Below are 27,266 nucleotides of genomic sequence, written 5' to 3' on the forward strand. Positions count from 1 at the left end.
TAAAAAATCCGGACACATTCAACTTTCCCCATTGCTCATATGTGCATCTATTTTCAGAAACAAAACTGCTGCACAGGGTGAAATGCTGCCCCCCAAAGGACGGCGTGCATTTGTTTCTGTTCAGTCCCAGAGCTGTTTCTGCATATGTGTGCATGCTAGAGTAGACTAGAGTATTACTCTCAACAACAGAGTCTGTCAGAATATGGATACACAGCATAATGTAGCAGGGATTTTGGTAAATGTTTAAGTACATTGACGCAAGCAATTACAGCTGTTCCCCATCCCCCTCAGATGCTGGAAATGTCCTTCAGTCGTTCGTCATGCTTTTCAGACAAATTGAAACCGATTCAGTGAGGGACCATTGACCACAGTAAACATATGAAATGGGATGTTATGTCAAGCTTTAAAAATAGACAGAAAATGGTGTTTCTCGAGAAAAATGGTTCAACATTATGCTTTTATTGTGATTAAAAAGTTAATTCATTATAAGATATATAGCTTAATTAAATGGATTAGTTACATTTAATCACATATATCAATATTTATATAAAATAATTAAAAAATAAAACATTATTGTGGCAAACAAAACATGAATGGACATTACAATGGACAGACACATTAGCGACAGTTTTTACAAAGGTTTGATGCTTATTGAAAAAATAATGTTTTTCTCTCTTTGAAATAATTCTGGGCCAGGGTCGTTTGGTACTTCGACTGCGGTCTAAATAGATATATTGAGTTTCAAATCATTAATTAATTGTTTCTATTTAACTAAAAATAGCTTTTTGTTTATATTTAACCAAAAAGACGCTCCCACTTTAACAATTACAGAGATTTGAATCAGGATGTCAAATCTAGGGTTAATATAATTAACTAAAATTAAAGTCATTAAAAAAACACTTTTATTTCATCTAGTTTTCATCAACTTTTATCGTTTTCATTTATTTCTATACTGTATAACCAAAACTGAAATAAAAATGAGTAAAAACTATACAGACTTATAAAACAAACAAAAAAAAATACAAAAACAGACAACAAAAAACAGATTCAAACTTTAACTTAAATTTAAATGAAAAAAAAAACAAAAAAACAATAACCATTTTTTTTGCAACTCAAACGTCATTTAGAAGTCGTATCCCGTCTGAATCATGCTTATGGTGTGACGTTTATTAGCTAAATAAATGTGTGCACTGTAGGAGAGCGAGAGAGCGTGAAATCGCTTGAACGTGGAGATGAGATAAGACATCAGCTCCCTCTTGAACCTTTTGTTTGCTCATGAACTCAAGAGTGTTGAAGAACGTTGATGGCTTTCTGCATGTAACAAACACACACATATTGTATGCATTACACATCTCACTGACCTCACCAGAAACTTCAGTTCCATTAATTATTCACAAAAACTTCATAAATATGCAAACTCAATTCTTACTCCAACTCATTTGCTTTATGCCATCTGGCCATTAACCAACTTCTAAACAGTTCATTTAGGGAGCCATCCACGCACGCACGTACACACGCATGCACAGGCAGACAGGTAGCTTCCTGCATCCAATTTAGATTCACAAACCATACAGACTTGCTGATCCAGCTGAAGAGAAGACCACCAAGGTCAAGGTGTCTTCCTTTATTCCCATCAGCTCTCGTTCTATCTCTGTCTTATCTGGCCTCTTACTAACCATTGCACATATTTAAGGAGTGTTTCTTACTCTTATACTCGTTTTAACACTACTATCACGTCTCTTTCCTCAGGATATGTTTGTAATAGTGCGAGAAGTGTGGTGGTATGCTATTTCTACAGTGTGCAGTATGTGTGCTATGCAGTGTATACTATCATGAAATACCCAGATGACTAGCTAGATATGCCTGAATATACAGTATGTACAGAGTACTGAATCCCACAATGCAGTGTGGGAATGAAATGGAAATGCAGCGATTCTAGCGAATGAACCAGAAATGATATTAGCTGCTATTTTAACATTTCCATCCTGAGTCATTACACAAAAGTGGATTAAAAATGCAAAGCAGTCGCTCCATTTTCAAGGTGATAACTGGATGGGTGAATACTTCACCCAAAAATGAAACATTTTCTCAAAATTCCCTTACCCTCAGGTTATCCAAGATGTAGATGACTTTGTTTCTTCACTGGGTCAGATTTGGAGAAATTTTGCATTACATCACTCACTTACCAATAGATACCCTGCCGTGAATGGGTGCCATCAGAATGGGTGCCATCAAAAAACAGCTGTTTGAACTCTCATTCTGATGGCACCCATTTACTGCACAGCATCCACTTGTGAGTGAGTAATGTAATGCTAAATCTTTCGTAATCTGCTCTGATTGAAAAGACAAACTCAACTATAGTGTGGATGTATGCCTGAGGGAGACTTACTGTATAATATCAGTAGATACATTTTTGGGGGTGAACTAGTCCTTTAAACATACAACGTAACATAATGTGGTTGTGTGACAATGTTGCATACTGCTGTTTGATACATTTTATGTCATTTTTAAACATTTATGATATTGCATTTATCACTTCAGATCCAAATTGTAAAAAATGTAGACCGTTTACAGTGTATATTGAGCAGAAACATTCTCTCTCCACTCATACTCTCAATACTCTCCTAGCAATCATAATCTCTGATTGCATGCGTGTCAGTGATATTATAAATGTTCAAATATTTAAAATGTACATTCTAAGACAAGAACAGATGAAGGCAGATTGTAATTCTAATTATGGATTTGAATAGTGCATAAAAACCTTACGCAATCATGCATATTTGAAAGCATTTGGACAATTATTATAAATATTTGGGTGAATACATATGTGATAGTGGAAAATTGTGAGTGTGTTTGTATGCATAATCTGACTCTGATTACACTTGATGACCTGACAATGTTTAAAGGTCTTGTAAACACCTTTAGCTGTGTTCATTTATCAGAAGAAGGTCATGAACGTTTGAGCAAAGTACAGTAGATTACAGAAGATTTTCACATTTTGCTAAAGAAATTTTTACTGCATTCTGGCTACCGTCTAATTTAATGTGTGTATGTGCACATTGCCAAATAATTATGTTTCAATAATAAATAGATACTTTTTAATGACTTTTCACATGCTCGTTAGAGAGCATAAATCCAAAAACTGGACTTAGATATTAATCAACAATACTAAGCAAACAGTTATTTTGATAATTTGCTTCTTCAAACATTTCTTTTTACATCTATAGCTACACATCATCAAATTAACAACCAGTCATTAACTGATCTCACTCTCACAACACAACATAAGCATTCAGTTGTAGCTGCAGGTGTTTGATTCACTAAAAAGAACTGAATCACAGGAGTTATTTATTCTGAATCTGTTCTACCCTGGTATTGTACTGTATGTTTTTGATTCACTAAAAATAACTTGTTCATAGGAGGTATTTATTCAAGATTCTGATTGACAGCCTTTAGTTATGATAAACTATTAGTTTTTTCTGTATTAGCATAAGTAAATGAATGAATGCATTGTTTTTGTGTTTAGTTTTGTTAATATAGCTTGTCAATACAAGGCTAATTACTGGATTGCATTAATGTTGCCTCTGAAAAGTCATTAAAAAGTCTGTTGGAAAAAAACAACAACGTCTTTTAAATGTATTATATAACATGTTTTATGATTCACGCAAGGAACTGGTTCACAGGAGTAATTTGTTCATGATGAATCACCATAAAGAATGAACCATGTAATACTGATGCGCCTCAGCCAATGACTTTAAACATTTGGTAGTATAATAGCGATTAATTCTACTGTTTGGCTTGTGTGTTGTGCATTGTGAATCATTTTTAAAAGATGCAACTCATAGAATGACTATTTTTGACTAAAAGAGAAGTGAATATCACGCATCCTCTACAAATCCTGGGGTTTGGGCACAGCGTCTGACATGCCCTCTGTCCGTCTGAACACCTGTCCATTTAACACTTGCCCACCTTTCTCACACTCTCTCACTTAAACACACACACACACACCTGGTCTCCATCTGTTGTCTCTGCGCTGAAGGCACTGCTCTTATTGGCAGGTACAGAAGCGACTAAAGGTCACAGGATGGTGCTCCTTAATTACATATCTCATTCCATTATGACCTAATTAAAAGTGTGCGTGGGAGGTGAAGATTCTATAAGTGTAGAAAACACATTCCGAATGTGATGTTCCCAAAAGCATCAGGAATGTCATTTTTAAGTCAACTCCGTAAGTCAATCCATTCATGAATAGAATTCATCAAAATGCCCATCGTGCTCTCTTTGTACCAAACCTGTGCGACAGTGAGACTTAAACTTAGACTTCTTTGTTTTGTCAATACAGTGAAAGTCAGTTGGGTTCAGTGAATCTGACATTCTTCATAATATCTCCTTTTTTTTTTAAGTGAATAATCTCTTTAAAACACTGTGGTGTGTAACTGGTAACACTTTACAATAATGGTCCATTTGTTGATAATAGATAACTACATTAGTTAACAAGAATCTTAGTTAATTTAATTTCAATTTTTTTTTTTTTTTTACATTTCAACATTTGATAAAGTGACGTGACATACAGCCAAGTGTGGTGACCCATACTCGGAATTTGTGCTCTGCATTTAACCCATCCAAAGTATGCACACACACAGCAGTGAACACACACACACAGCAGTGAACACACACACACACACCGTGAACACACACCTGGAGCAGTGGGCAGCCATTTCTAGTCTACATTCTTATCTAGTCTACATTTATCTAATCTACATTTAACATTAAAAAAAAAAACTTCTGAAGGTTACTTTAAATGTTACCATGCGTAAAGAACAAAATGAACACATCCATTAATTGTATTTATTTATTGTGCCAAGAAGATTGTACCCTTCCTCGTTTTCATTCCAGCTGTTTCACTTTTCCTGTTTTTACGACACATCCTCTTAGCCTACCATTATTCTCTCTCACCATCTGTTACAGATCAAACCATTAGTCGGTTTATACTATTTTATTCTGATGTCGAAATGTGTGTCCTAAAAGAAAACGATTTAAAAGAGTGTAATGTCAGCAGTCTCTCATAGCATGCTGGTTCAATAAAACGCAGAAATGGTAAATAAAAGACTAAAAACTGATGTTCAAAGTAAGCTGTGTCACACTGGGGAAACCGTTCGATCTGTGCTCAAACTGAGATGAGAAATTCTTGAATATTTTGCCAGTTGTAACAGCTCACTCCCACAGTTCATCAAAGCAGTGCTTACCACGCTTTGTCACCGCAGGTACCTCAGATATGCATTTTTGTCTAGCACCTCTGACTGTTAAAGGTTCTTGTGCCGGCTGATGACTGCCAAGAGGTCAATCAACTTGATGTCAATACTGTTTGACTCCACATTGACTCCAAAATCTGGTCTATATGTTGGAAAAAGTGTTCAAGTCTTAAATTATTTGAAGCAACCACGCAAATAAATTATATTTTCTTGTTTTATGGTTGATATAGTATTTTAATTTTAATTAAAGATGGTCCACATGCCTTCACTATATTCTGTTAACACTGTGCAAGCAAAACCATTTAAAACTGAACTGATCCAACATAGGCTTCTGATGCATTAAATGATGCAAGAGATTAATTCAGTACTAATTCCTGCGATTTTTCTTAATTTTTTCACTTTATTTCCCTGATGATACCATTATTGCTGTAACAGTATACTGTGTAAATGCTCAGTATGAATATTTCTGTGTGAGTGTTTTTGTTCAGCAATAAAAGGTCCCGGTGCGATAGCAGCCTCAGGTTTTGAAGTACAATTAGAGAATATAATTAAATATGTTACCAGGGTTGGCAATGGCAATAACTAGTTTTTCCAGTAGTGAGACAGTAGCTCAGCTTTTTACTAGTATGTGTGACAAAATGTTGGTATATAGCCGCATTTTTGTGATTCGGTCTGGTGAAGCTAGTAGCACAGAAATGAACTTTTATTAGTTTGTATGCCTGAACACCAAAACAGTTATATGTATTTTACTGACTCAAAATTTCATTAAACCTTTGAAGATATTGCAGTCCGATCCTGCTCACAGACCAGCTGTGATGTTCTAAAAAATGTGCATGTGTTGCCTGCAATGAACTGAAATCACAAAAACACATTTTATTTGGAAAGAGTAAGATTCTAGTAAACTCACACACACACACACACGCAGACACAGATACGTGCCACAGAAAATAGGGTCTGAAGTGCAGGTCTGACACCTTTCAAAACGTCTGAAGCTACACCATCATTACGTGGAAAATGTTTCAGCTCTTTTCTCTTTCTCTGTGTGCCTCTCTTCCTTTTTGCCCATCCCAGGAAAAAGAAGATTTGCACCCCAAACCTGTATTGTGAGAGAAATGACTGCCTTTTTTCAGGTATTTTTTCACCCTCTGTATCTCTTCCATTCTCCTGGACCTATCCTCTCTCTTCTGTGCCTTTCTGAATGAGGACACCTTGCAGAAATGAGGTTCATCATGAAGAGTTCTCTGTCTCTGGAGGATTCCTGCCCAGAGCGGGCGAAAAACAAAAGTGTGCTTATACAGATAAAATTCATATGCCTCGTATGATATGAAATATGCATTTCACATGACCATAATGCTTTGATTTAAGATAAAATTCCATAAGAATATGCAAATATAGCGCTAATGAGGCCTCAAGCATGAATTATCACACTCACAGGACTTTCACGAGCACATATACATGCTGCGTAGGGTGTGAATCTGAATGCTTGAGTAAGCTGATATATTCTCTACTAAATTCAGATGTACACATGTGTGTTTATGTGAATGAGAGACAGCACAGATACACAAACTTGTCCATGTGCACCAGACCCTGTGTTACTGTGTCACTCTCTCAAGATGAAACAAAGGATTTCGAGTGTGTCAGTGAGAACCATACAAAAGAAGCGGATGAGAGAAAAGAGGATTAGAGAAACAGAGAAACAGCGAGAGGAGTGCGAGATCTCCCATTAAATAAAGGCTTTTGAGCTGTGGTTATCTCCAATGCTTTGATTGTTCTGGTTTAATGGCTAAAGACCACAGGATCAACACTTCATTTCAAACAGAATGAAATGTGCCTTGACGTTATCCTAAAAACAACTATTCGAATGGTTCACATTCATCAGATTTATGACCTTTTTATAGCTGTCCATGCGCACGTCCTAAAGCTTCCAATCGGGCTTGCATTTCAAATGCAATAGCTGTTAGAGCTCCAATGAGCTTTCATGGTCATAAGAGAAAAAGAAGAGTATAAACAGAATAAGTAAGTGATTTTTGAAGACAGATAGTGAGACAAATACATTTTTCCTTTGATCTTTCACATCTTAACTATATATAACGGCTTCATAAGACTTTCTCTGCAGACAAATAAAAAACATGAAATCACACCAAAAAAAAATGAAATATTTTAGTAGTCTATGTATTTTCAATCGAAATCAAAATGTTCAAATAAAAGTGTCCAAAATATATATATGTAAGTATCAATCACCGTAATAAATTAAAACTCTTCCCTACTTTTTCATGTTGTTTTTCAGTTTTTTTAATGTATTTTTTATTTGAAAAGGACCCTCTCCCCATGAAATGAGATCAAAGCAATTATCTTCCTTAAGAATCAGATTAAGACAGTGAGGGAAAAAAGTCATGGCCTCAAAGAAAAATCTCCCTTCGTGATCACAAACTTCACTACTTCAAAGAGCTGTGGAGCGAGTGCCACTTACAGAGAAAAGTGCAAAACATTTTCATCCATAAGCTTAAAATGCGGCAAAACTTAGATTGACAGAGTTTTTTGTAAAACTATTTCAAGGCTTCAGGAGGGAAAATTACTTTAATGAACAAATTGAGCACAAATTCTGATTGTTACAAAGTGAGTTATTTCAGTGCAAATCGATATAGGCTACTTTTGACTGAATTCAGTCTGTGCATTAGAAATAGTTTTCTACGACTATTTCTGCTGGTAACATCGTTACACCAGTAGGTGGCAGCAAAGTGACTGTTTATGAATTTGTAATAACTAATTACTAATCAGCCGATTCGTTCTATAATGCTGATTCATTCGAGGGAGAAACGAGTCAGTGTAAATCAAATTGCTGATTAATTGAGGAACCAAACTGATTTTATGTTTGAGTCATTGAATCGTTCACTCAAAATCATTTGTTCAAAACACTGAATCATTAAGAAACGTATAACAGCTGTTTGTTGACGGTTTCGCTCTGGGTTTTGGAACTGTTTTTGTCAGAGGAGCAAACACACAGTACTTAATATGTAAGTTATTGAACATGAACTGTTTTTGTAAAACATAACAGCCTCACGTGCTTCCTTGTCACTCTAAAGCATATTGTGATGGCTGTGATTATGTCTACCTGCGTTTTCGAAAATGCCACCAAATCAACGTTTACACTACACTTCAGCCTACTTATAGTTGTCTTTACATATTTACCGCATAAAGCTTGCTCTACTGTATCATATTTGAAACATGAACATTCAAAGCCTAGTTTATCAATATGATCAAAATGTAACTGAAAAACCTGTTGTAAATAAGATGCCCTGTGCCCTCTGATGTTAAAGTTTATACATTAAGTAAAAGTCCAGTTAATATGATTCAAATTTCGACCTTTGGGTTGAAGTTTTTATGATTTTTATAAAGTAAACGTAAGAAGAACTTTTATATTGTGTATAATATTTCAAGATAAAATGTAGTACCCTGAAGAAATATCCTTTTATTTATTTATTTATTTATTTATTACAGAAAATCATGTTAAAATGTATCAAATATGATACAATAGGCTTTTTGAGGAACATTTATCTCTCAAATATCAAATATCAAATATCTCTCAAATATTGCATTATATGTTTTGCATTTAATGTAAGTAGAATTTTATCTTACTGTTTTGACATAAAAATAACAACAACTGCACTAAATTGCATATTTTAGTTAGGGCCTGTAAATAAAATAAAATTTGTCCTCCTCAAATGTGAGCTTCATATTCTCATATCTCATATTCTCATATATCATAATTTATGAGCCATAGAAGGCTGATGTATCAAATGATACAAAACAGAAAGCACACATGCAAACATTTTTTTAATATTGTCTAAAGGTTCAACAACCTTTCATCAGAATTTTTTTTTCATGCTGTACATGGATAAATTGGGATATATAAGCTATTTTAACATCTAAAAAATTACACATCACCCTTAAGAATGACAGTGTTCCTGTCTAGTGCAGTAAGCTGAGTGTGTGATGTTTTTGGCTTCTGTATCTGTATCTGTATCTTCTTTTTGTTTTGTTTTTTGAGGAAAGCTTTAGTAGATTATTTGTTAAGGAGAAGAATATTCTGCGCAGAAACAGTCATATGTTTGCTTTACCTGGGAAGGAAGACAAAAAATAGAAGGCAAAAAAATGAAATGTGAGACACTCGCCAGTTTTTCAGATAATGTGGGTTAAGGAGAGCCGCTCTGACCAAGAGTTCCATGTACAACAGTCTCCGCAAGGAGCCTTTACTCTTGCATTAAGAAATTATTTTCTATTACAATATTAATGGCCTCATAAAAAAGATGTGTCATGCACTAAAAAGAATAAAACTATGTTTGGACACACATCCATCCAGTGTCGGAAATAAATGCAAACGCTGACAAAACGTTTTGACAGCCCAGGCCCTCATTAACATTCTCTCCAGTGGAAATATGTAAATCGCATTTCATAAGGGGGAGGTATTCATAAAAACGCCCTGCAAGCAAAATATTGATGCACGACAGGATGCACACTCAAAAACAAACACATTTCACTCTTCTTCATGTGCTTAACATTTGTGCTTACAGGAATATTAAATATGAGTTTTTCTTAATCAGAACAGATTTGGTGAAATGTATTATTTTATTACATCACTTGCTCTCTCTGCAGTGAATGGGTGCCGTCAGAATAAGAGTCCAAACAACTGATTAAAAACATCATAATAATCCGTAAACTGCATATGTCACGGTTGTGATTAGGGTTGGGCGATGTCTACAAATTTGGCATCGGATGATGTCTACAGTGAAACATTGCGATGGACGTTGATATCGGGGTTGTAGTTAGGAGGTGTGCCTGAAGTGTGAATCCTTAAAGGAAAGCAACTAATGATTCTTAACACCGTGTGTACACCAGATGCGAACAGCATGGCGTAACAAAATACTAAAGATACCACTGATCTATAATAGTGAAGTCAATAGAACTCATTATGATCAGTGATGATGACTACACTGGATGTGGAGTGGTGCGACACCACACATCCCTGACAGAAAACTACTATCTGCATGCTATTTATGATGTGCTGACAGAAAATTCTAATGGTTTTCAACATTCACTTTGTCACGTCCAGTTTAGAAGTCTTTAGCTGATACAGCGTGGCATAGACACGGTGTAAGGAGAGATGACTGATAGGAAAAGGGTGAAGGATTTGCAGATCCTCAGTAGAAAGTGACATGACATTCAGCAAAGTATGGTGACCCACACCTCGGAATTCGTGCTCTGCATTTAACCCATCCAAAGTGCACACACACAGCAGTGAACAAACACACACACACACACACACACACACACGTTTGTTAACATCCCATAGACGTAATGGTTTTTATACTGTACAAACTATATATTATATGGCCCTACACCTAACCCTAACCCTCACAGGAAACCTTGTACATTTTTACTTTGAAAAATGGGGACATGGGTTATGTCCTCATAAGTCATCCTCTCCTTGTAATACCTGTGTCATACCCATGTCATTATACAAAGTTGTGTCCTGATATGTCACAAAAACAAGAGCACACACACACACACACACACCCGGAGCAGTGGGCAGCCATTTATGTTGCGGCCCCCGTGCAGCAGTTGGGGGTTCAGTGCCTTGCTCAAGGGTACCTCAGTCATGGTAATGCCAGCCCAAGACTCAAACCCACAACCCTACGGTTAGGAGTCAAACTCTCTAGCCACTAGGCCACAACTATATGTTTGTACCACTGACAAACATAATCGTTTAAAATGTGTGGCGAGTACACCGCTTCATAGTATAAACAGAGTATGTGCGATCGAGAATCTCGAGTCAGAACTATGCATTGCTGTGTTGTTGCAGGTATTTGCCAAGGTCTGGTTGGATGCTTGGTTCAAGCCCAAGTCTCTATGGATCCTGGCTCGAGTTCCTTCTTCAATCTACATTTATGGGAGTTTTTATTTTATTTTTTTGTTCTTGTACAACACACAAAATAAAAATCATAATTCTGATTGCTTAGCACGGTGTAACAGCACACCGCTCCTCAACACGCAGAACAAAAGGTTACGGGTTTGTTTGAATTGCTAATAGTAATGTTCCAAGCACCCCATAATATCTGATCATTGCACGCCTGCACTGCAGTACTCATTCCCATTCTGGGCACATTAGAGCTACTGAATGCCAGTATTCAGTACCTATAGACAACACTAGATGAACGACTGCAAATATAACCAACCATGCCATTAAAAATTAAAAAGGTTTGGGCTTGCACTGAGATTGCACTGTCTCTCCTTGAAGCAATGACTTTGAGGTTGTACAGTAAGACATCATTAGTATTGCACACATCCATGTACTTCTGTAATGGCCTGATGCTGCTGACACTATCTGCTTCAAACACATAATCTGATTGGAGAATACCACCCACAATCTATACAGCACTCTACACCTATTGGCTGGTGGGGGATGCCAATTAAATATAGTGGACAGCTGTGCAATAAAAGTGTCTGAGTGACTCATGCAATGTCAGATGATGGACTTTCGTCATTTGAGAGATTTTCTTTGTCTATAAATGGAATTAAGCGTTAAAGCAAGAGAGCTGAGCAGCAACAGCTTGAAAACTGATGCAGCTACTCTATTCCCATCAGCAAAGTTGCAGAGATTTAGTCATAACTTTTCTCTGTGACAATGCACTTTAAAGTTTAAGTGCCAAGTTATATCAGTTCCTCTTCACAGTTTTACATCTCATTTGGAGATAAATGCTTTAGTTGTAGTAGTTACTGGCTAGGTTAGGCTAGTCTTGTTATTGTTCAAGTTGGCATAAAATGGAATTTGCAATTGCCTTTTCTTCTCTATTGTGATGTACTGTACATCCAAGTGAATTGACTTCCTGAATGAGGGAAATATAATATAATATAATAGTACATAAAGATAATAAAATACAACTGGTTTACTATATGACACATGGCTCAGCATGTTGCTCTTTCACCTCCACTGATTCTCCTAAAATTTCTTAGGTGAAATTTTTTTTTTATAAAACTGAGATCATTGTTGGCATATACAGTGACAAAAGCTACAGTATAAAATGAGTGTATAGAATAACTCAGATAATTTGGTTTTGGGAGAATTTCATGAGAAATGTTTGGGTTCATATTCTAATCTCTTTTCGATTGCAGACTTGGCAAGCCTTTGGAGACCCGCGTGAGATTTCTCAAAGATTTAACCAAAAGGCTCTCCACTGCACCGCGTTGAAGTCTAGGATGAACGGTTGAGACACTGAACATATTTCAGTTGTTCAAACAAAATTTTATTAAAATCTCTGTACAAATGAAAAGAGACAACAAGTAATTTTGGTGTTCATCCAAACACCATCACCAGCTTGTCCAAGGATTTTTAATGAGTTTTGTTTGAAGATTTTAGAACCTGGCATACTGGCGTTCTAAAAATGCAGTGTTAAGAGAAGAAAAATGTGTTTCGCGCAGTCTACGTGACATAGGTAGTAGTGAGTAAAGCATCTTTATGTATCTTCAGTATACTAGTCCTTGGTCTGTTAAACTTATAAAAAGCTGAATTTTTGCAAAAGTACCATAAAAGTGTCCCTAAAGGCAAAACCTTCAACCACATTTCACAGAACTTCAAAAACTGTGTCACTTCTGCTCACACATGCACTTGCCAGCATATACACACATACTAGAAGGGAAAACTTAATCAGCACTCTCTCCCAGGGGTTTATCTCTCTCTCTCTCTCTCTCTCCTTTTCTTGCCCTATCTTTTCTTTCTCACCATCATTGACACACACACTCGCCCGAACGCTAGCACGCCCTCTGAAGTTTTCAGATGCAGTTTGTTTCTATGGCAACAGGAGGCCTTGTTTCCCTGCGGTCGACTACTTGAAGTTTTTATGCCTTTAATTATGAATGGAGGGGTTTGATATTCAGAGACAGATACAGACAGATGCCGAATGAATGATTTAAATCTTGTATTCTTGACTCGTTTACTCCTATTTAGGAAAAAAACAGGAAGGGACAGAGCAATGGAAAGGCCTGACAAAACCGCAATTATGTTTTTCTGTGAATTATGTTCATTAAAACATTACATAACACACTAACTGAAAAGCTACATTTTCTGCACCAGCTTGCCCAATTTATTGGACAAAAAAAAACCTATTTGGATTATGTACTGTGTTAAGGCAGGCTTTTCATATGCATCTAAATATATGTGCTGAACTTTAATTGCAATTGTGTTCTAAAGTGTAGATTTTTGCCAAGCGGACTTTGTGGTTTCTTCGCCTTACTTCCTGCTTCAGTTCTATAGAAGGTACAGTATACGTTGTACAATGAGAAAATCTGCCATTGTCTTTGTAGCTATTTCTGCCTGACCTGATCCTTACATATGGCTTGTATTTGTATAAGGTTTAGCTGGTTAGCATGGCCTAGTTAGCCTCTGCTAGAGGCTGTAACTATACTCCATTTGGCCCAAAAAGCATCAACAATCGCATCCCTTAAAGCTCAGGTGATTGGTTCAAATGGACAGCTTCGATTGATTTATACCAAACTATATTTTTGATTAGATAATCAGTTGATTTGGATGTTACCACATTTTTAGGATCTTTTGGAGAAAATAGAGTGTTCTGTGCTGCATTTGCTTGAATGTAACATTTCTTGATTTAGCTCAGCATTCTTTTTATGAACTTGAAGAAATTATGACTTTGAAGACATGGATATTCTTTTAAATGTTTTATTTAAATCCACTGAGTGCATTTACGTACACTCAGTATCTCTTTTGCCGCTCTTTTATTTAGCTCTAAATTTGATCTTTTCCATTTAGACCTATAAGCAGCATTTGCACAATAACCTCACTAATATATATTATTGTTTTAAAGCTTGAGATTATTCAGATTTATTTTTCTTCTTTTTTTTCTTTCTTTTTCTTAAGAAATAAATACTTTTATTTGGCAGGGATGAGTTTAAATGACCAAAAGTGACATGAAAAGTTAAGCAACAAAATATTTATATTATAAGAAATGCTGTTATTTTGAACTGGCTGTTCATCAAAGAATACTGGAAACAGATTAATCACAGGTTCCACGTAAATATTAATGCATGCCATCAGTTGCCAACAGTTGTTTTCAATTTGAATAATTTTTCCACAATGTTACTATTTTTACTTTAACAAATAATTTCAGGGCTTTCAAAACTTTTTAGAAACAAAAGATAGAAAACCCAAACCTCTGAGCATTAGTGTACATATTTCATACGTCTGTTGTTCTTGGAGTGACAGTTCAAGAACAAAAGCTGTAGAGCATGAGAGAAAGATTATATTCACAGTAATTATATTTGTTGAAATGCAGACAGGCGCACACAGATTCACACACACTCAAACACCTACTTAATACAGTCTGAAACAGCAAACCGGGGCTATTGAAAGCAAATACTGTCAGTTACAGTAATGACCAGTTATACAGCTGTCAGAAAACATTAAAGCAAAGTCGATACAAAGCACTAATGGTGTCTCCATTGTTATACGTAACTGATCCCTTCAGTAATGGTTTCATTATTGCTTTATGAGTTTCACTGTGCAAACACGTATACAGTAATGCATCAAAACTTTGTGTCCTTGCCAATCCTTTTCAGAGTTTTCCCAGTTGCGTCTTTGAAAAGCAAACTCTCTCTCAGTCACGAACTCGCTCCCTTTCTCAGTGGCCACAGGGGAAATATCTGCCGCTACAAAGCCTGCATTTATCTTAATTACATTTACCTGCTCTAACAGTCTAAGAGATGCTCGTGTTCACCCCATCTGATGTTCTATATTTATCCTCAATTTGACTAACTTGCCATGAATGGTTTTTAAAAGTAATTGATTTTTTTTTTTTCATTATGCTCAGACGTGGTCTAGTGACGGCTCCACATCCTTTAGAAAGTGAGTGTTCATGAGGAAGCACTTACTTTCTACTATTGCTTTCAAACGATTAATCGTAATTAATCACATCCAAAATAAAATTGTTGGTTTACATAATATATGTATGTGTACTGTGAATATTTATTATGTATATATAAATACACATACATAGGGTATACATTCATTAGAAATATAAACAGTACACAAATACTTTTCTTTTGGATGTGATTAATCACGATTAATCATTAGACAGCACTACTTTCTACTCAAATATCTTACGTAAGTGGAGAAAATAAAACAATAAATATCATCAGAACAGGCAATGACATCATAACACTGCATACAGTGGAATAATTGCGTTTTTTTTTTTTTTGTTGTTGTTATTGAAAAGTACTTGCAAAGTTTTAAAGCGTTTCAAAGTTTTAACACCACGGAAGCTTATTTCCACCACTGAATAAAGAAATGATAAAAAGGCCATTTAGACATTTTACCCAATAATTGTATGAAAAGAGTCTGAATTGTGAAATATAAACTTTTTAAACAATTACGAGAAGAAAAGTAATTGTAAAGTTATAGTTACAGTTATAGTTTATATAGTATAAACTCGCAATAGGGATTTTTTGTCTTGCAGCTCTTCGTTTATATCTTGCAATTTAAACTTTTTTTCTCAGAATTGTTAGAAAGATGAAAAGTTAAATTATACCTTCTTTATATTTATTCCAGAGCAGAAAAAAATAGCTGATGAAATGAAAAAAAAATCTGTTAAGATTTTGTTGCCTGGGATATTTGACTCTGATATTTTTATTTCAAAGTGTACTTAGATATACATATACAAATATGTAAAGCTACAGCTAAATATAGATATATATGATACAGATATATGTAAGACTACAGTGCTCCCAAAAAGTGTTTGAACTCAAGTGTTCAAAAAGATATTTCTGAAGTTCACACAGATCTTTGTGCTGATGTTCTGCTAACATCTGACAAGTTAGTGTTGTTTAGTATGTATGTTTTATAATTTAAAAGGCTTTTCTGCATGGCATTTTTTGCATGAAAAGTTTGCTTATGCTATTTTTATACTGTTCTGGCGCAGGTACCAGCTTCACATGGCACAGATTGTCAGCTGGACTGAGATCACAGCTTCGAGTAAACCATTGTAACACATTCATTCATTCGTTCAAACTTAATGTATCACAATAAAAGAACTTTCACACTGACCTTCTGTTTATAGCAGACTGAAACAGGTCCTTTTGCAGAAGTTATTTGTATTTTGCACCATTCATTTTTCTTTCTTCCAGATGAAAAACATGACGCAACCATTGCCAAACAATGGCTTTGTGCACTTGCACAATTGCACAAGTATAACTCCTATGTTCTTGAAATCTTCAAAACATTTTGTCTCAATAAAATACGCCCAAACTGGCAAAATGATTCAACATTAGATAAAATCATGCTGAAACAAAACTTTATTATTTGCGTATTTTTGTATGAAGCAATACTATTCTTAAGTGGATTGGTTCTTGTGCACAATCTTCTTGTTGGAATTTCTCCCTTTCATTTTCCTCTTTACTGTCTATGGAATAATAGCATATTTGCATAAATTTTGCATAAAGCTCTTGCTAATGGTTAACAGTTTGATTCAACTTTGTTGTAAAGTTACTGAGCTTTAGCACTTTTAAAGTAACTATAGCACTGCCTTTGGGGTTTAATGTAAGTGAAACTTTAAACACTTTACTTGCATTTCATATGCATATAAAATCTCTTTGTGAATTTAATTTGATGTGGACACCAAAGTGGGACATCTTGTCTTTGACCCTATTGCAGATTTCACTTGCACAACTGTTCTTTAGCTCCAAACAGATAAACAATACATTGACATTTCTGCTTTTATCATACAGGTCAGTGGAGAACTGACAGGAAGATGGAGGGAGGGAGCGAGAGAATGGGATCAGGACATCATGACCCAGGTTAGATTCAAACCAAGAGCTTTCTGAGCTGCTCTTTATATCCTGTGTATATCATGAGCATTGCATCTTGTGTCACAGCTCCAACAAGAAGCTGTTTTAATGTTTATTTAACAAAGTTGTCAGGTCCTCTGAGCCAGATCACTTCAAATCTGCCAACTGCCACAGATTTTGGGAAGTTGTTTTCGAAAAAATTATGTAGTTATTTGAATTAACTACAGTTGCCATTTGTAAGACAATTTTTCATTTAAGATTCTGCTGTGGGGAAATTTAGCGTATTTTTAGCATTCAATTTAAATTATAAAAGTGTTTGAAGTAATTTTATTTTAAGTCTCAGAACTTTTAATTCAGTAAAATTATACTTTTTTTTCTCTGAAGGGTCTGAATGGTCTTGTAATTTAAATGAGATTTTAAGTGCTATATTCAATGAAGATGCTTAATTACAGTATATTGAGAAAGTTTTCTAAATCTACTTTACAGGTAATAATACGTCTCTTAGAAGATTGCACAATCCAAACATGTTCCACTTAAAGCATTACATCACTTATTTTCCTATTGGTTATTAATATTCAGAATGAGTCCTGCTGTCATTGCCCTGAATAAGACATCGGAGAGAAATGAGACTCAGGAGACTACGCTCTCTGAGCATGATGAGTCATTACCACACGTATTTTTTAATTAGCCAGAGCCGGAGGCTAAGGCACACCTCTCCGACCTCATGCTGTGAAACATACAAAAAGAGGAAAGAAAAAAAGCAAATGAACGAGATCACCGAAGGTTCATTTTCATGAGGTAAATGAAATCATAAAAGTTACACAGATTTTCATTAAGTCGTTACTGGAAGCTACAAATTACTGGAAGTCTTTGGTAAGCTTTTGGTACAGTATAAGGCTTTTAACAAGGTCATCAAAGACTAATAGAAATCAGAGTGTACTATTGACAAAAAAGAAAAAAAAAAGTCAATGCATCTGGTTGATTTTGAGTACTTGAAATGATCAGGTGCATTCTCCTTTAAGGAACATACACACACACACACACACACACACATATATATATATATATATATATATATATAAACAGAGAGAGAGAGAAAGAGAGAGAATTTAGATTATTTTATTTATATATTTTTCAAAATGTATCAAACATGAATACGAAACATGTTTTACAGTATACATTTTTAATGATTTCTCCTTTTCATCATGCTAGACATCACAAACAGCGCCCCTGAAAACAGCCTTGAAAAGAGCCTCCAGGCTCACAGATCTCTGTCATGAGAATGAGATAATGCTTCCCGAAAAGGTTTGGCGGCAGTAAACTTTCCTCCAATTAGAATACAGCGTTGATGCTGGTCTCCCATACATGCCACTGTGAAAATTGCTATTAGGCACCATCCTAGTTTGTGTGCTTTCCGTGTGATATAATCTCAGCACTCACAGCCCCATCTTTACTCTATTAAATTGAAGTGTTCAAGGGAAACAAAACACTGATGGCAGAGCGCTACTGGAGGAAGTTTGCTGAGTGCTTCTGTCTTATCTGTGCTTAACAGGCCATGGTGTTAATGTGCGGGTCGTGGCAGATATTGCAACTTCCTGCTGATCTGTCTCCAGGTTTCATAATTTTCTTTTATAATGACTACAGCTAGATTGGTGGCAGGAACAGCTGGTCTGAGAACATCCCAGCTTGTGCCAAGAGCAACGCTCAACGCGAAATTTCCTGTTTATATCAGCAAACTTTCAATATGCAACCTGCTAATCTTTGGTCATAACCTAAACCCTCATAAAAGACCTTTATTGAAGCTCCTGTGATTAATACTTTGTTAAACTTGCAATAAAACGCAAGCATATGCTAATGAGCTATTTGAAGTTAAAAACTGCTGCTTTTTTTTTATTCTTGAGTTAGAGGAGCTGTACAAAGTCAGAGAAGTCAAGGAAGATGGGCAGACTGGACTTCTCTTGAGACCTAAAGCATTCAGGTGTATCCAATTTTCCAAGCTGGTCCACACAGCTGGGTTGAAGGAACGTTTTTTCCCCTCTTTTAATCTAAGTTACAGTAAGCTGTAACTTTACAACTTTTCTTGTACAACTTTTTTTTGTATTATTCTATTAATTTTATTTTTCTATTTATTCAGATGTTGTTATTCAGTTTGGCCCAATTACGGCCCATTTTCACATTTACATTTGCATTTACAACTACGTCTTTTATTTTCTGGTCTTTGCCAGGGTGTTGCTATGCAGTTACCAAATGATTCTGAGCCTATCCCTGCTCTTTATTATCTACGTGTAAGTATATTTTCTGACCACACACATTTTTACTACCACACAATTTGAGATACTATTAAATGTCCGTAGCATAATTGGTAGATGAGCTCTGCACAGAAATGTAAGCAATAGTATGTATGAGCAATAGTAATAGCAAGCACCACTAATTACATTTAGCATGCACTTTGCCAAGTGACTTAGACTTAGATCAAAAAAATGTTAAAGGGGGGGTGAAATGCTATTTCATGCATACTGAGTTTTTTACACTGTTAAAGAGTTGGATTCCCATGCTAAAGATGGACAAAGTTTCAAAAATTAAGTTGTACGTTTGAAGGAGTATTTTTGTTCCCAAAATACTCCTTCCGGTTTGTCACAAGTTTCGGAAAGTTTTTTTCGAGTATGGCTCTGTGTGACGTTAGATGGAGCGGAATTTCCTTATATGGGTCCTGAGGCACTTCTGCCGGAAGAGCGCGCGCTCCCGTATAGCAGAGCACTGAGAGAGCACAGACATTCACTGATCAGAGCGATTCACTGATCAGAGCGAGAGCGTCGCGAAAAGTCACAAAAGGAGTGTGTTTTTGGTTGCCAGGGCAAGACAACCCTGCACAGATTACCAAAAAAAAACAGCATTAAGGGACCAGTGGATGGAGTTTATTTTTACAGAGCATCAACGGAGTTGTGCAAGTGTTTTTGTTTGTTCCCTGCATTTCGAAGATGCTTGTTCACAAGGCCCAGTTTGACGACGGATTTGCGTATCGTTTATTTCTTAAGGATGATGCAATCCCAAGGAAAAAGGGTCACGATCATGTGTTGGAACCGCAGGCGGTGAGTAAAACTGCTTCAAATATCTCTGCCTCCTTGTTAGTGCGTCCCCTCCCATGCCGGAGACCCGGGTTCGAGCCCCGCTCGGAGCGAGTCATTGCTGCTGTTGCTTTCGTTCAGTTTCAGCCTCTGGATCTGATTCTGGATCATAAATAAACGGCTGAATCTGACTGTAAGCCATGGTTTGTTTTGGATGATGGGTTTTCCCTCACGGTAATGTCACAGCTTCCACATGCTCTCAACTCAAAAGCCTACTGGTGCTCGTGATTCTTTAGCTCCGCCCACACGTCACGCCTCCAGCCGGTCGTGTTTTTCCGGGAAAAATCGGTACAGACTATCTTTCTCTTATGAATATAATAAAACTAAAGACTTTTTGGAGTTATGAAGGATGCAGTACTACTCTATATGTACTCAAGATTAACAGGATATTGAGTGAAACGAGCATTTCACCCCCCCTTTAAAGGGATAATTCAACATTTTAGGGTTTAAGTGGAACACAAAAGAAGATATTTTAAAGAATGTTAGCTTTCAAAGTACATTGAACTCCACTATATAAAAACAACATGTATGTTTGGGACAGCATGAAGGTGAGAACGCATTGCCATAATTATTTTTTTGGGGGGGGTGAACTGTCCCTTTAATGACAATTGCCAGGACAAGTAGCTAAAATAAACAAGCTATTCTATTCTAGGCATCAAACCCTGAGAAGCACAGCAATTGGAAGTTCTAATCATGCGAAACTAAAGTGGGCAGGCCATTGGCAACACTTTAAGTCTATAACAGTTTCTTTAATTAAATTCATGACAGAATTTCTGGAGGTTAAAACAAGTGGAGTGGCAGCATTGAGGATGTGCTGGAGGGGAAGTGTGGTAGATGCTGGCAGCCCGAGCGAAGAGGTTCTATGCCCTAGGTTATTAAAAACCCAAAGGCGAAGAATAGATCTCCACTAATGACAGGATTAAGAGTAAGAGCCATTCATCTTACGCAGATTTGCCCCACTGCATTTCTGCACTCGGCGCTAACTGCACTAGCTTTAATTGGCAAAGACTGGAGCCGAAAGATCCTCAATTAGACACTCAGTGGCGGATCTCCTGGGTTAAAGAACTGGTGCGGAACAAAAAAACAGGCTTTAGACGTGCGGAAGTCAGAACAAAGAGAGGAAACGGGCAAAGGAACCTGAAAGCCCTGGCCTTGACACGTACACACACTTTCATCATTAAAGGAGAACTCAGAAAAAAGGGTCTTCTTGACATCAGAGCTGAGCGAATGTGGATTCCCACCAGCTTTTGCAAAACCTTAGGGGTCCGAATGACAGTTTTGTCTGATTAATGGATGACTTTCTGACTCTCTATCTTCTCTGTATGTTATCCGTTATGACTTTGAAAAGACCCTCACGTAGAGAGAGGGAGAGACACATAATTGTTAGTGTGTAGATTAGGACCTCAAGGTGAAGGAGGAGAATGGACTGCATCCAATAGCGTTACAACCTTAATGAGATCATACTTCATCATTGACTTCACAGCTGACATGAACCACACGGTCCTGGTGGCACACATCAATGGCTCATAGTCCTGCAGAGTGCTCTTTATCCAACATTATAAGCAGTCAAAAGACCATGGAGAGAAGGGAGTGGGATAAGATGACTCAGAATGTATGCTGTGACATTTCAAAACTACACCGTCTGACCCAGGAGATCAAGGTTTGCCTGATGAACTTAGGCAGGTAGCCCCTGCTGGTGGACACTGTTACTACATCATTCGAGCAAAAGCATATTGCATCCAACCCAACTTAACCCCTGACCCAACTAAATACTGGTTTTGCAAAGCACACACAATATTCATTTATTTATTTAGAGAACCCTTGACAATTTTTTTTGTTGTTTTCCATGTCTGTCTTGAGATTTGACAGAAATATGAACTGTTTTCTTTGCTACTGGGGAATATTTTTGGATTATTTGCAAAACATTCATTGCTTTTTCTTCAGAAATGCATAATTGATCAATATCGATATGATTTTAATGCACTTTTATTGTCTCCTTTCCTTAATATTTAGATTTTTTGAAAAATAGTCATAATTTATTCACTCTAATGTGAAACAGAAAAGGAGATATTTTGCGATTTTTTTTTTAAGTTAGGTTAAAATTAGGGTTGGGTGATATGGAAAAAATACCAAATCACAATTTTTTTATATCACGATTTTATCACAATTCTTTGTCATGTTGGTTTACTATTTTGCAAGTTGTCTTAGCATTACAGCCAAACTAATTTCCCTATTATAAAGAGAAAGACCTTCAAGGTAAGAAAAAAAAAGAAGCTTCTTATTTTTATGTCTGCATGTTTAATAGGCCTACTGTCCCTTTAAGACCTGCAAGCATCTAATATACATGCACGTATACGTACACATATTTTTCTCTCAACTGTTTACTTTCATTTTAGACATAACCAATTTGAGTTTGCATGTAAACATTGTGTGTTTTGACAGTATTAGTGCAAAAGATAACTTAGTGCAATAATCAGGCGCTGTAAGACAGACTGTAGCTGCGCTTCGGGTGTATACACGCATGAAACATTAAAAAGCACATGCAAATAATGAGAGAGTAACTTTACCACTGAGATAACACTGCTGTGAATGCATGTGGCATTGTACATCATATGACAGAGGCGCACAGAACTGCACCTGATAAAATGTGCGCTATAGCACGATACTATGATACTTCTTCAAAAGAGGATTGTGGAGACATTTTTATCATCCACGATCAAAAAATGTCATATTGCACACCCCTAGTTAAAAGTAACTAAAACTGCTTCAAAATATATTTTATGCTCCACAGAAGAAAATCATACATGTTTGGAACATTGGAAAAACATGAGAGTGAGTAAATTAAAAAATCTGAAAAGAACACTAAGGGCAGGAAAACACAACATTTAATTCCTGTTATTATTGCATTTTAATTGCAGACTGAATGTGCCTACATTTTCCATACAGAAAGTGTTGCAAAACGTGCAAGAAGCAACATAAAGTCATTTAGCAGGGATGTCTCTACAATGAGCCTAGACTTTTTTGTGTGTTTTGGCTTTTACATGAAACATTTTGAACCTACTATGCAACAGTGGCTGTTTGGCTAAAATTATTCCTCAAATCCTAAAATTCTTGAGATTTTAAGCTCTAGTTTTTGAATGATTGTAGGTAATCAATCAACTTATGTTGTCAAATTGCGTTGCTCTTCTTTATTTCTTATAATGTATCCTTTTCATGCTCCTGTATGACCAAGACTTTAACAAAGCTGTTATGTTTAAAAATATATATATACTTTTGAAAGCCACATAATTTGTCTTTGACAAGCAAAGTGTGCTTAACAAGTCAAGTCTCTGTTAAAATATAACACAGATTCTTTTTTCACTTACAGCCAATTTGCATGCATAAAAATGTCTAAAATATTCATAACTATGTAAGTAGGTCAAAAGGTGGACACAGTATTAATCGCCTTCCCCATTCTTGTGTCCTCGGCCTGTGCATGTGTGGCGTGAGTGTGGAAGACCTCTGTTCTGTGTTGATTTGTTGCACATTAATCCAAGGAAATGTCAGGAGATATTGACCCAATACGTAATGAGACATAAGAGGTCATAATGTTACAGCTGTACAATGAATACATCTTCAACTGTTGGTATCCTTTCAGTGTAATTGCTGAGGTCAATGCCCAGTTACCTGGAGATTGCCGAGAGGGGTTTGATTTCTGTTATCAGTATGTATGATAAGTGAAGGCCACGTTGACGCTGAGCAATAACTCCTTGATTACATAGCGCGTCTGTCATCACAATTTGAAAGTGACTCTAACAAGCTCAGCAGTGAGCTGGGGAATACACTTTTATGAGCTCGGAGCCTAGCGAGACGCAAGGTGCCGTTTGATGCGCGGAGCCAGTAATGAGCACGCGTCCAGTGTCACACACCACGACGTCGATCAAAGTCAAGGCAACCATGGCAACGCTACATTTCCGATAGCATGCCACCTTGCCTTTTTTAAATGCTCTAATCACATTTAGAGAGGATAGGAGATACTAGTCATCATTATGGTGCTAGTTCAAACTGTCTGGGAGCTAAACTGACTAAGCCTTCCATTTTGCTGTTCTTCTGACCATCAAAGAGAATTTGTATTGTCAGACACTCAGGCTACTAGTTTAAGCCCTTCTCCCAAAAATCATCTCTCATGAATGCAAGTAGGGCAGCCTACCGAATCTGATGAGAACGGGCAAAAAAGTGCTATAAAGTGCATGAGGGAGAGAGAGTCTTTGCTTAGAAACAGAAACTTTGATCTCTCTGAGGTTCCCAAATTTATGCATTACATCTGTGCATTCCATTCCATTCCATCCATTATATTGATTTATTAAAATTCATTGGATTGAATGAAAATTTGGAACATGCTGGATACTAAATAAAGCTGTCTGCTTTTGGACAAATCAACCATGCTATATGAGCCAACCATGATATATGTACACTGGTTAATACAGTAGCTCAGATATCTGCCACAGAATTCTAGACTTTTCTGTACAGACAACAAAATCTTTGTATGTTTTTAAAGTGGCCTGCATGACTTTATGAAATGAACAGCCAAACATCTGAGGATGCTGTAATCTGGATGTAGCCTAGGTATTTATACATTAAATTTGTTAATTCATCTGTGCCTAACAAACCCGTACTGAATATCTCATAAAAAAAATGCCTGTTTCTTACAATGAGACTGAATAGGATTCAGTTGTTCAGCCTCCAATGACTCCATTGGAAAATTAAACACTAAACAGAGTGCCTTTGCAAGGTATCGATTTATACATACATACATACATACATACATACATATATACATACATATATATAGCCTATATATATATATACACACACACACACACCCAAATGACAAAGAATCCACGGCAGTGGCAGTTTTCAGATTGTGATCACTTACCTTCATTTAAAAACTCTCCAGGTCAGCTATAAAATAATATTTTTTTTTATCATGTAATGCTTTTACAAACCGTAATACCATTGCAAGTTTTGAGTCGCATTCAGTAAATCATGAAGCGTACTTGATAAACCGAGCAACACTGAACTCTGTCCAGCGTTCTGAAAACCTCTGATGTAGGCTATTATTGATTTCATATTGATTTTAATTGTTGATTTATGCAGTGTGCTAATTATACAGTGTGCGAATAAATGCAGTTTTGGCGACTACAAATGAACTACTTTTATGGAATTTTTAATTCATGGGCTTCGGTGTTTCAAGGTGACAGACGTACCCTTCAAAACTATTTTTCACGTTTTAACGTTAGGCTATATATATATAGGCTACTGTACGTGTGATATGTTAATCTTGAGTTGAAGTGATTATTATACCTTCAATTATATTTCGCCAATTTATAGCCTTCAGTCAAACAACGAAACGAAATTCTAGCGGCTTGTTGTTGCTATGCTTGTCTATTTTTTTTTTTTTTTTTTTTTTTGAGCAGGTGAAACTGCGAGAATTTTGGTGTCGGAAAAGTTTGAGAGCGTTAATAAAATCCCTAATGTAATGCATTCAGTTAAACCAATTGAATATAGCTACTAGAAGAATCTTCAACAGTTTGTTTTGATTGACAGCCCTGGGGAGGAGAGTTAAAGCCTCGTTTAGAAGAACCCCTAACCCATAATTCGCAACCTGTCTTGAACACGTGCGTCAGACGAACATCTTTGGCCGTAACGTCGCGTCTCATTGCCTCGCGCCATAAGCGCTGCGTCTTAAGACCTTGTTGTTGTCAAGTAAAAAAAAAAAATCAGTTTAACTTCTAAACACCTGCGATCCGTTCCAGTGCGTTGCATTCTGTCTTGGCGTTTTTATACGTAGGAACGTGTCCAGTCTGAACGACCCTTTTACTGAACAACAGCTTTTACTTTTTTCATTCCACTCGTTTCCGTCTGTGTCCTACATTTGTCGCTTGCTTAAATCTCATTCGTATCGCATGAGACAGCGCTGTACCGATAGGCTCGGTGGTCTGGTTTCACATGGAACGGAAGCAGTCGCAAAGGAGTAGCCCAACTCCGAATACTAATTCCTCATGCCCTTCGGTATAAGACGGCCTTGGTACAGGTAGAAAGCCAAAATGTTTCCCACAGAACAGGGGAACACAGACCCTCACACGAGCTGCCTATGACCGGTGCTCCGATTCCAAGCAGATGTGTAATCGATGAATGGATATCGATAGCCTACGAAACACCATTGCGCTATTGACACATAGAGTTGACTACAGACTAGAGAGAATGTTATTCGCCTCTTATTTAATGCAACTTGAAGCCTTACCTTTTAAGATGACAAGCCTTCAGTCAAGGTGTTGTGATGAGAGAGTGATGGTCTGTAGATCTCATTTACTTCAGAACGGCAAAATCCAGCAGTGCGGACGCATCAAGCAGCAAATGCCCGCTGCTGGAACAAGCCACTGCGGCAGCTACAAATCTCCTGCTCCGGAGGAGCACGCGGTGATTAATTCGAGTCTAAAGCTTGATGGAGAGTTCTTATTTTTTCCACCTTCCGTCCCGTGTTTATCCCGCTCTGAGCCAGAGTACCTATACTTCTCACCACCAAGCGGTGGACTGAGCAGCAACCAGTCAGATGCTGTCAGACACACACACATTATACAGCCAGTTGTGTGTGTGGGGAAGTGGGGGTGATTTAAAAAAAAAAAATAGGTGGGGTGATTGACAGGTTGTTATTATTTCTCAATGCTGGGGAATGAGATTATTTTGGCATTATTTGGCGGTTTTCAGATTAGAAATCGTTAACTCAAATCATTTATCCAGGGTGCGAAAGATGGGGTTTCTGAAGGAACGAGGCTCTGACAAATTGTTGGGGCGTCTTTTCACGTAGCTATTAGTTTAATTTGACACATATTATATTATATTATATTATATTATATTATATTATATTATATTATATTATATTATATTATATTATATTATATTACACTCAAAAAACTTTTTGCCAATTTTAATTAATACGTTCATGTTGTGATTACTTAAAATATAATTTAACAATGTGAACATTTAATCTAGTTCATTC

General features: G+C 36.6%; 1 protein-coding gene across 1 annotated transcript in view; it reads right to left on the reverse strand.

The window, feature by feature from the left end:
• Positions 1-26,823, reverse strand: part of LOC113044515 (protein ELFN1-like) — a 70,550-nt gene extending 43,727 nt beyond the window's left edge. Inside the window, exon 1 of the mRNA XM_026204575.1 lies at positions 26,511-26,823. The gene's annotated coding sequence lies outside the window, so the exon portion shown is untranslated. The remainder of the gene's footprint in view (positions 1-26,510) is intronic.
• Between the last annotated feature and the right edge of the window lie 443 nt (positions 26,824-27,266).

The sequence above is a fragment of the Carassius auratus genome, chromosome 26, assembly GCF_003368295.1.
Source record: "Carassius auratus strain Wakin chromosome 26, ASM336829v1, whole genome shotgun sequence".
In the NCBI taxonomy this organism is placed as follows: domain Eukaryota; kingdom Metazoa; phylum Chordata; class Actinopteri; order Cypriniformes; family Cyprinidae; genus Carassius; species Carassius auratus.